Consider the following 13,889-nt stretch of genomic DNA (forward strand, 5'->3'; position numbering starts at 1 on the left):
AGTTTCAGACACAGGTTGTACCTTATCATGTTACAATCTCTTGCAACATGCCCCATTTCCTGACACAGGGAACACTTGAGCACACTGCAAGAGGACGCATAATGGCTTTTGCTGCCGCATCTATAACAGACTTTAGGCTGCCCAGCGTAAAAAATGATGAGTCTGTCCCTGCCTATATAGGCTGATGATGGTATATGCTTGACTTGGTTCTCCTCCACCGGTAATTTTATTACTGCCGCCCACCCTCCTGTCCAGATCCCCCTCTCATCAAATTGCTTTCTAAGGGGGCTCATTACCTCCCCAGCCACACCATGATGTCCGCCGCTGGGATGGACTCATTCCTCACCAGAATTGTTATATTTTTTAAGAGAGGTTGCCTGGAAATCACCTTTGGACGAGACCCTCCCACCTGGGGGTCCCCTTCCACTCCCGCTCATATCTCTGCCAAAATACATCCAAGCTTTCAGGCTTTACAAAAGACACATCAAATTCACCAGTCCCAACTGGTGCTATGAAGGCAAAGAGCTCTAAGGCACTGAACCTCTTTCCTGCTTGGGGGGGGACCCCCACCTTCCCACCTCAACTGAACGACATTTCGTCTCTTCACACCCTGAACTGACCCCCCCACCTGCACCTCAGGCTGTCTCACCACCCCCTGACCCCCCCTCAAGGCTGCCGAATAACTCAAAACCAGTCTGGTGACAGGAGCTTGCCCAGGAACAGAGAGACACAGGGACATGACAGGGGGGAGGGGCCGTGGCGGGAGTGGGAGCCCGAACGGGAGCAGACACGGAGGCTGTGTCCGGAGCAGGGACGGAGGATGGCTCTAAAGCCGGGGTGGAGATCACACCACAGACCGGGACAGGAGGCTTACCCATGGTCGGGTCAGGAGCCGGGATGGATGCAGAAGCTGGCACAGCTGCTTGGGTAGGAGCCGATACAGAAGCCGCGACGGGAGCCGCAACGGGAGCTGGACTGGAGGTCAGGGGAACAGCATCGGGGGAGGGCCCCCCTCAATACCAGCCCTGCCAGACACAACCTGGGGAGCCGGCCCAGCAACAGGCCCCAACACTACATCCCCAGGGACAACAGAGAATGGCACACTAGCAGGCATACTAGCAGACACAGACACAATACCGTCCACATGGTCCTTACTCACTGTCCCCACAGCTTGCGGCTTCAACACAGCACAGCTCCCCTCCCCCAGAGCAGCTGCTTTCTCCTGCTCACTGGTCAGTCTCTGCAACTTTACATACACCCCCCTTTCCTTCTTCTTGGGCTTTATGGGCTTTGGGCACTTGTCTGCCTCCGGATCCGTCTCATCTGATGAAAAGGCAAACTGTCTCCCTTCCAAGGGAGATTCCAACTCAGTAATAAACTCCATTACCCCAGCTGCTTCACTCTGCTCCACTTGGGACCCCCAGTCCAGCTTCTGCTGCTGCGGGGGGGGGGCTGATTTTGGTTCCTCAACCATGGGAGATGACACTGATTCTCCTGCATGCTTCCCTGGAGATGCAGAGATCCCTCCGGCGGGATCAGATGATTCCTCTGATGAAAGCACCCTTTCCGTGTTTTCTCACTGCTGCAAATGACTTCTCTCTTGCTTGCCTAAATCGCTCTTCATTGAGGTATTTCTCCCTCATTACTCCACTTGTGGCTTTAAGTGTTGCCACCAGGTCCTCTTGCTGCCGAACCGCTTTCTCCACAGCATCCAATTCAGGCTTCATGGCCTGCCTTTTGGAGCTCCAAACTCTGTCATAAGAGGCCTTCAGGCGTTTTAAATCCTTCTTCATCTGTGTCAGTTTCTCTTCCTCCTGAGCAATCCTTTTAATGTGCATAGCCACACGATTTTTGTACTCAGAATAAGGTTCCCCAGGCTTAGGGCCTTTTCCCAGGTCCTCAATAGTTGTTCCAGGACCAGTACTAGGGGTCCTTCCGCCACCTGGATCACGGCCAGGCTCAGCCATAGTTTGCTTGGGCTCTGGCCCAAAATTTAGGCCCAGGCCCCAATGAGGCCTCCAAGCCTCAGAGAGCTTCACACGCTCACCACTCTGTGTCAGCAGCACCACGCCCACTTCCTCCTAACGAGGACCAGCTGTAGGATAGCTGGAGGAAACCTAGAATGGTGTGTGATTGCTAGGCTGCTCCTCAACTCTTAGTGTGCACCAGATTGTATATAAGATTTGTGTCTGCCTGTGTGTGTGGTCAGCCAGCTGGATTGGAGTGGAGTCTCCCTCTAGTGGTGGACAGAGGTAGTGCGGGCTGTGAAAGTATATCAGTGCCGGTCTTATATACTTGTATATAATCAGATTAAGTCCCCCTTATTCCCTCTTACCCCAAGTCACGGCCGCACGTGCGCGCCTCGGTTAACTAGTCAATGTGGGTGTGTGCGTGTGGGTTGGATCTGTGACATTGGTACAGATGTGGATTTGACACTGGTACTCTGCAACAGATGTTATTCACTGGTACAGATGTGGATTTTACACTAGTACTGTGTGACAGATGTGGATTTGATACTGCTAGGCCGTGACAGATGTTGATCACTGGTACAGAAGATGATGACCACTGGTACTCCGTGACAGATGTGGATCACTGGTACAGATGTAGATTTTACGCTGGTATTCCGCAAAAGATGTGGATCACTGGCACATATGTGGATTTTACGCTGGTACGCTGTGACAGATGTGGATCACTGGTACAGATGTGGATTTTACACTGCTACACCGTGACAAATGTGGATAACCACTGGTATTGTGTGACAAATGTGGACAACCACTGGTACAGTGCTGCAGATGTGGACAACCACTGGTACAGTGCTGCAGATGTGGACAACCACTGGTACAGTGCTGCAGATGTGGACAACCACTGGTACAGTGCTGCAGATGTGGACAACCACTGGTACTGTGCTGCAGATGTGGACAACCACTGGTACTGTGCGGCAGATGTGGACAACCACTGGTACTGTGCTGCAGATGTGGACAACCACTGGTACTGTGCGGCAGATGTTGATCACTGGTGCACTGACAGCTGTGTGGAAATTACAGGATGGCTATGATTGGACACAGCCATCATGTGATCAGAAGGGCCAATCAGAGAGCTCTCCTGCCGAGCGGCATTGAGCTATGTCCAGGGAACACAGGCACACCGAGAGCACACAGCTGCACAGCCATGAGGCCACGTGCCAGGCCACGTTCTGAGGGAAGTTCAGGAACATCCAAGCAGAACGATGAAGATCGCACCTGACTGTTAATGTGTGGTTGCCAGGCGGGAAGCGGTTGAAAAAAACAAAAACTGCTTTGCGGATGTTTCATCATTCACACAAAAGTATAAAATAGTAAAAAAATGTAGCGAGCGCTATAAAGATATATGTACATAAGCAGCTGAAAACACTAAAGGTACACCATAAGACTTCAATAAAATCTCAGAATAAAAAGTGCAGCGCTAGAAAAAAAAAAAAACAGTATAAGCATTTAAATCAGGCAATAAAATGATATGTAATAAATGCGTATGGTCTTAAAATGCCAAAGAAACGCTTGGGAATATGATCCCTTACATAAAAACGCGCATGCACCTCTGATGTGTTTTGAAACATAAATTGTCATTAAAATCTCTGTAAAATCTTTGAAAAAATTGGCATACCCCTTTTGACAATGTACTTGTGGTACGAAGCGCGTCAAGGAGGTGCCCTTGCTAGCCGTGACATCAAGCCACCGGATCACGGAGGTCCGGCGGCCACTTCATTTAACCAGCTGGCCAGTGTTTTATACATGCAATTGTCATTTTGTTGCTTCAACTATTTTACCACATAGTGTACGTGTTTGGTTTACATTTTTTTACATTTAATACCATTAACCATTAGCCGCCCGGCCAATGGCCGTTTGGCGGCTTCAGATGTGCCTCTTCATTCCGGGTGCACGCCATTTGGCGTGCTCCCGCACATGCGCCGTTTGCGGTAATGCAGAGTGGCGCAGCAGCGGGATCTGTCACGGGCCGTGCACCTCGGACACGGCCGATGACAGATCCGAGTACCGGCTCCCGTTGCTGGTACCATGTGACCTGCTGTGACCAATCACAGCAGGTCACATGACAGTTGTATACAATGGATGGCTTCATTCATGATGCCATCCATTGTATACTAGTGCCTAGCTGGGAATGGTCACAGCTAATCACATGCACATGTCATGTGATTAGCTGTGACCAAATCACAGGTAAGCACAATAAAAAAAAAAAAAAAAAAAAGCTGAATGAATCGATTTCATTCAGGTAAATGCTTGCTTATAGCAAAGTAATTCTTTGCTATAAGCAAATTGTGTAAAAAAAAAAAAAAAAAATTACTGATCACTTCCCCAAATTAGTACAGTGTTACTATGGTAACATTGTACTACTTTGGTCATAGTAAAATATGAAAAAAAAATCTTAAAAAAAAAAAAAATGTAATAAAAAATTAAATATAATAAAAAAATAAAATAAAATTAAAAAAAAAAATATATATTTTTTTTTCATACTGTCACCAGTCAGTGTCCCTGTTAACCGCCATGCCAGTTATATGATGACGCTGTACTGCACTGGTGACAGTATGTAAAAAAAAAAAATAGTGAAAATAATTTTTTTAATTTTTTTATTTTCCGAAAAATTATTACATAAAAATACAACTTCAAAAAACTTGCCATGCCTCTTATGAAGTACGTCGGACTGTCTACTCTGCAAAAAGGGGTCATTTGTGGGATATCTGTACTATTCTGACATTCTTGGACCTCAAGAAATTAGATTGGCCGTCAGTACTTCAGGATTGATCAATATTCAGATCTATACCATAGTTCGTGAACTCTATAACTTTCCTACAAACTAAAAAATACATCCTAATTTGGGTTATTTTCACCAAAGACATGTAGTAGAATACATCTCGGCCTAAATTTATGAATAACAATTATTTATTTGTAAACGTTTATAACAGAAACAAAGAAAAACGTGGTTTTTTTTCCAAAATTTTTGGCCTTTTTTTGTTAATTTAGCAAAAAATAAAAACCCCAGCGGTGATTAAATACCACCTAAAGAAATCTCTAGTTGTGTGAAGAAAATGATAAAATTTTAGTTTGGGTACAGTGTTGTATGACCGCGCAATTGTCATTCAAAGTGTGAGAGCGCTGAAACCTGAAAAATGGCCTGGGCCATTGTAAAATTGCCCGGTATTGAAATGGTTAAATACTACACTATGGAAGTACCCCTTTTCTTTGCTCTGCACCGAGAGTTTTAACTTCCCAGCAATCCCCGGTGAGCATCCCAGAGCCTGGATGAGATTGATTCATTTACCCTGCTGTATCCTGTAACTCAAGGAAGGCCATCTACTCCCAGGTTGCATTCCGGACCACCCTAAGAAGGGATCCCTGACTGCTATTGACAGTATATGATACAACGCGCTATACCTAAGCGCTTCCGGTGAGTGCACATTTCTTACATTTATTAGCACACCCACCTGAGGATTCATTCACTGGGATTGTACTTCATCACCTGGAGATTATCCTGAATATTACTGGGAAGATTTTACAGAGATTTTTATGACAATTTATGTTTCAAAACACATCAGAGGGATCATATTCCCAAGTTTTTCTTAGGCATTTTAAGACAATACACATTTATTACTTATTTTATTGCCTGATTTGAATGCTTATACTAATTTTTTTTCCTAGCGCTGCACTTTTTATTCTGAGATTCACACAAAAAGTAACAAATAATACCCAGAATGTTTATACCCGCTTGAAGACCAAAAATTTTCTGGGACGTTTTGATTACAAGTCTAAATTGGCATTTTTTGCTAGAAAATTACTTATAATCCCCAAACATTATATATTTTTTAGCTAACACCCTAGAAAACAAAATGGTGATCATTGCAATTTTATGTCACATGGTATTTGCGCAGCTCTTTTTAAAATGCTATTTTGAATATACACCCCAATTTTTTTGTAAAATATAAAAGAGGATGTTACAATTGTGGAAAGGCGACAAACTACGAAACTTAAAATTGCTTTAATCATTTTTATAGGTAACCAGTTTAGAGTTACAGAGGAGGTCTAGTGCTGGATTTATTGCTCTCGCTCTAACGATCGCAGCGATACCTCACATGTGCGCTGCAAGCTCCATTTACATATGCGCACACAAATGACGTATGGGTTCACTTCTCCACGTGAGCACGGTGGGATGGGGGCATTTAGATTTTTTGGTTTTTTTACACTGTCCCTTTAATTTTTTTCATCACTTTTATTCCTATTACAAGAAAAGAAAACATCCCTTGTAATAGAAATATACATGACAGGTCCTCATGAAGACGAGATCTGAGGTCAAAAAGACACCAAAGCTCTAAAAGCAAGTTTAACCCCTTGCCTACGGGGCACTTTCACCCACTTCCTGCCCAGGGCCAATTTTCAGCTTTCAGTGCTGTTGCATTTTGAATGACAGTTGTGCGGTCATGCAACCCTGTACCCATATTAAATTATAATTTTTTTGAGACATATAGAGTTTTCTTTTGGTGGTATTTAATCACTACTGGGTTTTTTTATTGTTTGATAAACAAACCAAAAACTACTAAAAAAAAACACACTTAGTTTTTTTTATAACATTTTGTAAACGAGTAATTTTTCTCCTTCACTGATGTGCGCTAATGAGACTGCACTGATAGGCACTAATAGGTGGCACTGATGAGGCACTGGTAGGTGGCACTGATGGGCATTGACATACATCACTGGTGGGCATTCACAGACATCACTGATAGGCACTGAAAGTCAGTACTCATGTATGGCACTGCTAGGCAGCACTGATGGTCACTGATAGGCGGCACTGACTGGCACCACTCATAGGCGGCACTGAAAGGCAGCTCAGATGGGCATTGATATTTGGCATTGATGTGCACTGGTAGGCACTGATATGTGGCATTGATGGGCACTGACAGGTAGCATTGATGGGAAAAGACAGGTGGCATTGATGGACACCAACAGGTGGCACTGATGGGGCTACACTGATCAGCAGGGCACTGATCATCAGTGCCCTGATGATCAGTGTAGATGTCCCCTCTGAGGAATGCCGATTACTGGCTCTCCTTTCCTCAAAAGCTGTCAGCTTTCCTTTTCCTTTTTTAAATGTGATCAACTGTGATTGGACACAGCTGATCACATGACAGAGCCGAAGTCATTGGCTCTTTTCGCTGATCGGCGATCTGCTGTGTCCCACGGGCACAGCGCACCACCGATCGCCATGCTGCATGCTGCACACCCCGCGCAGTTAGAGTGGGAGGACGTCATATGACGTCCTCCCAGAACGAGAGAACCACATTGCGCCCGTCATTACCTTATATGGTGGGCGGGAGTCGGTTACATTTTTTTTTCTTTTAACTTTTGCTTTAGAAAAGAAAAAAATTGCATCACCGCCATCTTGAGGAGGCTGCACCATCAGATCATTTCTCAGGCCGACTAGCGTTAACAGTAAGCCTGAGATACACCGGCGAGCCATGGGGGGGGGGTCTTCCTTGGGGGAACGTCCCTTTCCACCACTATGGAAAGAGAGCCAGCAGCTCAAGAGCCACTAGGACCACTTTCATATGAAAACAGGCCGTAGAAAAAAAAAACGGTATCAGGGTTATGGCTCATTTCTTTGGTCATAACTCGGGTAAACCACTTGACAACAGCAATGTTTGTATACGTATACGCAGGGCCGGAGCTTCCACTAGGCAAACTAGGTGGCCCCTCCTAGGGGCGCCTCTCTGTGTGCGATGACACCACGTCATGAATGATCCTTCATCTGAGGGGAGGGGCATTAGAGGGGAGGAAGAAAGGACAGAGGAAAATGCAGAGTGTCTGGGGCCAGTGTAGCAGCTGAGCTGCCATTCCAGTGTTCCTCTCAGACTCAGTACCTTACTGCAAGTTGGCTGGTGGCTGCTGATCATTGTGGAGTTTAAGCCCTTCAGCTTCTCTGCTGGGCCTGCTGATCTATGTGTTGGTGGTGGTGTGTTGTGTTGTATCTGTCACTGCATGAGATCGCTCAGTTCAGGTGTTCTCTGTGTGTGTGGGGGCTGTGCTGCCTGCTGTTGCAACGTTTTACCTCCCCCATTGCCTGGGGAATTCCAGCCTGGGATCTGTCAGTGTGGATCCATCATCCTCCACTCACTGCAACTGTCACCCTGCCACTGCCAGCCACAGATACAGTCCATCCGTAACATTGATTTTGTCTTTAACCACTTGCCTACCGGGCACTTATACCCCCTTATTTACCAGGCCAATTTTCAGCTTTCAGCGCTGCCGCACTCTGACAATTGCGCGGTCATGCAACATTGTACCCATATGAAATTTTGATCATTTTTTTTCTCACAAATAGAGCTTTCTTTTGGTGGTATTTAATCGCCACTGGGCGCTTTACTTTTTGCGCTATAAACAAAAAAAGTGCAAAAATTTTGAAAAAAAAAAGTTTCTTTGTTCCTATTATAAAATTTTTCAAACAGGTAATTTTTCTCCTTCACTGATGTGCGTTGATGAGGCAGCACTGATGGGCACTGATAGGCGGCACTGATGGGCACTGATAGGCAGCACTAAATGGCATTGATAGGCAGTACTAATGAGGTGTCACGGATAGGCGGCACTGATATGCAGCACTGATAGGCGGCACTGACTGGCATCACTGCTGGGCACTGACTGGCGGCACTGACTGGCACAACCGCTGGGCACTGACTGGTGGCACTGACTGGCAGCACTACTGGGCTGCACTGGTGGGTGGGCACAGGTGGGTGGCACTGCTGGGCACAGGTAGGTGGCACTTCTGGGCACAGGTTTGTGACACTGCAGAGTGGCACAGGTGGGTGCACTGCTGGGCACAGGTGGGTGATCTGCTGGGCACAGGTGGGCGGAGCTAGTGGGCGCACTGCTGGGCACAGGTGGGCGGAACTTGTGGGTGGCACTGCTGGGCACCGATCATCAGGGCACTGATCATCAGTGCCCTGATGATCAGTGCCGATCCCTGCTCTGACAACTGCCAGTTCTCAGCAGTACTTTCCTCATGATCTGACAGCGTGAGGAAAGTGCAGCCGAGAACCGGCAATTGAATTTCCCGGTGATCAGCGTGTCATTGGACACGGCTGATCATGTGGTAAAAGGCCGCTGTGATTGGCCTTTTATCACATCACGTGATCAGCTGTGTCCGTAGGACACAGCGATCACGGAGATTGCCGGGTGCACGCCCCCTGGGGCGTGCAGGAGAGCGCGTTCTGGGAGGACGTCATATGACGTCCACCCAGAACTGGCCGGCCGCAGTGCAGCCGTCATTCGGCTATCTGCGGTCGGCAACTAGTTAATTTTGGTGCTGGTGGCATCTTATGGCACTTATTTTTGCAAATTAAAAGAAATTTATCAATTTTATGTTTTGTTGATTTAATATTTTCTACTTTTTAAAAATTTTTTTTTTTTTGGGGGGGGGCACAAGTAGCTGGTCTTGCCTAGGGCGCAAAATAGTCTAGCATCAGCCCTGTTTATACACAGTCTTCAAGTGGGTAATATGTGTACAATGTCAGTTTCCATTTGTTTCCCTACCTCAGGCAATTTCAACATTCAACCAATAGAGTAAATGGCCTAACACTGTAAGCTAAGAAGATTTTACCAAAAGGGTGAATAATATGAGGGAGAACTCAGCATTGTGTACACAATCTATGGAGATTCCATTGGGAACATCTGAATGGGTGTTCAGCTGAGAAAACCTCCTGTGTGAAGGGAAACATTTAGCAGCATTTTTACTACCCCTGATAAATGTGATAACTTTCTGCTCAGGGCTCCTGGTTGTTAGAGAGCTAGAACCCGCTAGCATCCTACCAACCAGTCACTCATCCCTGCCCAGTGTAATGCCCTCTTGGTTGCCTTGATAGGCTTAGCCTTGGAGTGAAGCAGTGACTTCACCTCAGTACAGGGTGGAATGTTCTACAGGTCAGGGCTTCTGGAGCCCTCTCAACCTTCCAGAAACTAGAGAACTTTCTGGAACAGAGGAGGAGGAGGAGAGAAGGCCCAGATCTGCAAGTTTGAAGGACCTTGGCCAATCCTCTGGCAGGAGGCTGGGCATGGTGACCAGGGCAACCCTCAAATATCACAGAACCTGGGGAGAAGTGTGCAGTGTCAGGTGGAAGATGGACTGACAGGAAGTCTGGAGTGAGGAGCCTGAGAGGGAGCCCCAGGGAGAGGAGCCTACCTACAGGCAGGGTGCTGGATGGGAAGATTTTTTTTTTTTTTTTTAAAGAAAATTTATTGGGTTTTTAGCAATCATACATGGTAATCGACCAAAGCAAGAGAGAAAATATAGTGGAAGCACATATCACAGTACATAACCATAAGATAAACCATACATTATGCCGATAGTATCTCAGAAAGATTCAATGTATGTCAAATTAGCTTCAGCCTTGCCAAGCGGGGGGGGGGGGGGGGGTTGACTCATCTCCAGATTCTGGGAAGTCTTGGATATTTGTAAGGAAGATGCGTAGGAGAGAGGGAGAGCTCTGTGATGCAGTGTACTCCCTTGGTTCTGGGCGTGAGTGGGGGTTTAATTGTGTTGGCTGAGGTCTAATGTCAGCATATGACTTCAGTGATAGAATAGAAAAGAAAAACTATGAAAAGGCTGTATACATGTGTGGTAGTTGTTGGAGGGGAGAAAGAGGATGAAGTGGGAAAAGGGATTAGAAAAGAAAGAGGAGGAAGAAGACAGAAGGGGGTAGCAACTGTGGTGCTGCTAATAGGTTAACTTGGCAAAAAGAGTGATGGGGAGGAAGGGAGAAGGAAGGGGGAGAGACCAGTAGAACCCTGGGTACTCTATGTGTGCAGGGAGATGCAATGAGAAAAGGATATGAGCATAGGTAGAGTGATTAGGTCCAGATCTACATTATAACTTAAGAAATGATGTTAGTGATTGGGTAGATTGAAGATGTAACATATGTCCACACTTTGTTCTAGGGAGACAAAGGTGAGAGAGAGACCTCTTTTTTTCCCCCATTTACCATGTGGGATATGAATGGAAATTTGGGCGTGTCTATGTTATGGATAGTAGCTGGGCGAGTCATTCGGTCTAGCTTTGTACTGTAGCTCAAATCACTGAGAAACCTAGGGGGCAAACATAGAAGCAGAAGGCAGATACCGCAAGTATACATGAGCAAGTCTTCATAACCAATGTCTTACATACAGATAGCATAGAGAGATTATGAGTAGTCAAAGTTACAAATCAAGGCACAGATAATCTGTCATCCTCAGCTCTTGTAAAGAGAGTGTAGCATTAACATAAGAACTCCATTTTCTGATATATACTGTAGATCTACACCGTGGTTGGGACGTGAGGAGATTAAATGGAGTTTGTCCAGATGTAGAAGAAAGTTGAGGTCTTGTTTTAGATCCGATAATGTTGGAGACCCATTTTTTCAGGATGGCCCTTCTTGCTGCCAAGAGACAGGTAGAAAACCATGGTTTGTATCTTCTCAGCATCTGGAGTTCAGAGGGCAGAGAACCTGTAGCTAGATTTTCCATATTGCCGAACAGAAGGATTAAAGGATCCCTTGTCAGTTGGATGGTGGTGACAAAAGACATAAAAGATTACTTGTGTCCAAAAGACAGATATGGAGGGACAGAGCCAGAAACTGTGGTGTAAGGAGGGTTTAGGACTGTTGCAGGGTGGGCATTTGGGCACTTCAGGGCTGTTTCTCAGGTAAAGCCATGGCTCGATGCATAATCTTGAACTGTTGTTCGTGCCAGAATTCATTGATATTGAAGGCACAAGTGGTGTTGAAGCCTGAGAGTATTTGATCTGCTGTAAATGCCTTGTCAAACTCTAGTCCAGGATTGGATTGAGTTTGAGGTTTCCAGTACAGACGATTTAGCGGTTTGTAGATGTTGGATATCTTGTAATTTCAGTGTTGTGCCAAAACCTCTAATATGGTAGCGGAGAATCTAGTGGACTTGACCAGTTTTTTTTTTGTTTTTGTTTTTTTAAGTCCGCAACCGTGCAACTATAACGAAAAAACCCGTAAGTGTTCACAAAAAATGTGCAAGTGCAAAACACGAAAAAGTGCACTTAGGGGTGTGCTGTGTCCTACCCCTAAAGGGGCTTGGACCGCTTACCCTGATCCTTCGGGGCACGAAGCTCCTGACGGGGGCAAGGTTCCCAATTGGTCCTCCTGGCCAAAAGGCCTGGTGGACCACCGTTCCTTGTGTCCAGCCGAAGCCAGACACCCAGTACTTGGTCAGGGGGCTCTCCCGAAGAAGGGCCCCCTAGGGATCAGGGGAGGAAGGAACCAAAAGGCCACACATCCTCCCCCTAGACTTCAGGGTAGGCCCGAGGACCCACACCCTCCATCCGTGAAAAACACACACATAAGTAAAGTAAAAAGTGACAAAACGTGGGAGTGATATAAATTAAATAAATAGAAAATAAAAAAGTGGTACCGTGCCAAATTGTGCACAGACCAGGCCCTGAGGCCCGTAGCAAAAATTGCCCTGGACTTAGCCAAAAGACCTGGTCCTTAGGGCGCTGTGCAAAAAGAGGTGAAAAACAGTGGCCATGTGTCATCTTCACACCGTGGGGTCCCACACCCAAGTGTTACTAGTGACACCCCTGAGGCGACTACTCAGGGGGCACTGAGTTTGCGGACTTTTTGCGTCCCCAGCCCCTGGCCAGACCAAGGTAGATCCGTCCAAATCAGGAGGTACTGGGTCTTTCCAGTCTTCTCGGAGGAATTACTCCCGAGGCCCCAGAACGAATCATGGCGCTCCCCGGTTTCTGTCCCTCCGGTACTAGCCTTCCGGACCCCCATCATACCAGTGAGGGTACTATACAACAGCCATCCCCGCAAAGCTAGAATGGCCGGGAGCAACCCCACTGGACACTGATAAGAACAGATACTACACTTGATCTTAGCCAAAAGGCCGAGAAGCGATTGACCAGAAGTGGACTTGACCAGTGCTATAGGAGTTCACATAGTTCCTTACTTGAAATACATAGAAAAAGTGGTAAGGGGGTAATTGGTGCGTTTGTTGTATGTGATGCAAAGGTTGCGGTGAGCCATTTGAAGTATCATACAATTGCTGTATCAAAGTAAGTTTATGAGCTACCCATGTGCATTAAGCTGCATATTGTTGGGAAAGGGGAAAAGAGGTGTTGTTATGAATTGGAAGAAAACATGAGATCCACGGAGATGCTCCCAATTTACGTCTAATTTCTTTCCATGTGATGAGAGTGTCACGAATAAGAGGGTTGTGCAAGAGGGCCGTGAGATTAAAAGGGTGAACCATATCGGATTCGAGTTGGAAATTGGAATATTTAGATGTTTGAGTAAGCCAGTCTAGACATACTCGTACTAGGCAAGATAGATTGTATATGCGTATATTGGGGAGTCCGGTCCCACCCTCACTCCTTGGAAGGTACAGTTTGTGTAATGCTATGCGAGGGCGTTTGCCTCTCCATAGAAATTTGGAAATTGCCTGATTTAGTTGCGTGCAATCTTTATGCCTGAGAAGGAGGGGAATAGTCTGCATAGGGTATAGAAGTTTTGGGAAGCTCACCATCTTAAAAAGATGCAACCTTCCCAAAAGGGACAGAGGTAACTCTCTCCACATCTCCAATTCCCCTAGAATTTTGTTGATCATTGGCGTAAGGTTAAGTGTGTATAGTGAGGAGGCTAGCTTTCCTATTTTTATGCCTAGATATGTAATGTATCTGTGGGCTAAAGTGAATTGAGAGTTCTGGGTCCACTGTGGGGGGGCGGGCATGGAACAGCGGCAGAACCTCGCTTTTAGAAAAATGTATACGCAATCCTGAATAATGCCGGAATTCAGTAAAGGTATCTCGGATATATGGCAAATCCGAAGGAGGATTTGAGGCGAAAATTA

At 46.1% G+C, this 13,889-nt stretch overlaps 1 pseudogene; it reads right to left on the reverse strand.

The window, feature by feature from the left end:
* Window positions 1-12,822: 12,822 nt before the first annotated feature.
* Window positions 12,823-12,938, reverse strand: LOC149440996 (U2 spliceosomal RNA; annotated as a pseudogene).
* Window positions 12,939-13,889: the final 951 nt, after the last annotated feature.

This window comes from Staurois parvus, unplaced genomic scaffold, assembly GCF_062004578.1.
Source record: "Staurois parvus isolate SC_StPar_1 unplaced genomic scaffold, SC_StPar_1.0 ptg001037l, whole genome shotgun sequence".
NCBI classification, from domain to species: domain Eukaryota; kingdom Metazoa; phylum Chordata; class Amphibia; order Anura; family Ranidae; genus Staurois; species Staurois parvus.